Genomic DNA, 1,107 nt, shown 5'->3' with positions numbered 1-1,107 from the left:
TAAGGTTTCTCTTTCTCATGCCGCCAGTTCACAGCTAATGAGGCCAAAGAACCCTTACCTGGCTCATCTGTCCATGGAGGGGGATGGCAGTGAATCCAAGATTTCGGAGTAGCAAAGCTGTTCTCTGAGTATTGTTACAGGTGCTGCAGAATACCATAAAGGAGTTTCCAGCCAATTCATTCAGAATATAAACCAGGTAGGTGTCCTGAGTTATAAACCCAAAACGATATATGTAATTGAATCTGAAAGGGTTAGAAACCTAGGCATATGAAACTACATACAAGACTAAGCCCACAGTTGATTCTCAATTATCCTGACCCTCAGCTGCCAACTCTGCATTTCTTAACCAGCATTATCATCTCTGTGAACCATGCATTCCACATACAGCTTGATGCCAAGCACAAGATCTATACTCAGCCATCAGGAAACAACTTTAAATCTAAGCACAAAACTAGGGTCGTCCCCTTCCTAGAAGAAAACTGTGGGCCATGTAATAATCAAAGAAAACAAAAACCACCACAAGGATGGGGTTAGGGAGGAACCATATCATTACATCATGACTTCATTATTGGGGTTTAACATGTTGTGAATTCCCAGAATGCTGGCTTCTCAGTGACAAGCATAAGTAAAACACGTCCTCTAAAGCAAACAGAAGGGACTCCAGTCTGTACCACAGCTCTCAGCTAACCAAGCGTTCACATATTTTCAGATGCTCTGGTGACGGAAGAGCAGGAATGGTCCAAGTAAATACTTTACCTTGAATTTAGAGGGAATGAAAAGATAATATTGCTGTAATTTTTCAACTGTCTGGTATTTAGAGGAAACCGCACATTTCACAGGATTCTTCAGAGCTGCTCGCTGAAGTTTTTGCACCTGAAGAAAGAAAGAAATAATAGTATACTGATTCCTAAATGCTCTTTCTGTCTTCGCTCATCACTGCTGTTGTTATTGTGATTTGCTGCTATTTATCAATCCTTATGAAGGAGAAACAGAAATCTCAACACACTTCACCTTCTTGGTCATGGTAGCAGAGAAGAGAAATGTCTTCCGATCTCGGGGAATCACTTTGAGGATCTTATCAACCTGGGTTACAAAGAGAAAAGAATA

The sequence above is a fragment of the Trichechus manatus genome, unplaced genomic scaffold (genome assembly GCF_000243295.1).
Source record: "Trichechus manatus latirostris isolate Lorelei unplaced genomic scaffold, TriManLat1.0 scaffold00184, whole genome shotgun sequence".
NCBI lineage: Eukaryota > Metazoa > Chordata > Mammalia > Sirenia > Trichechidae > Trichechus > Trichechus manatus.
This window is presented reverse-complemented; position numbering follows the sequence as displayed.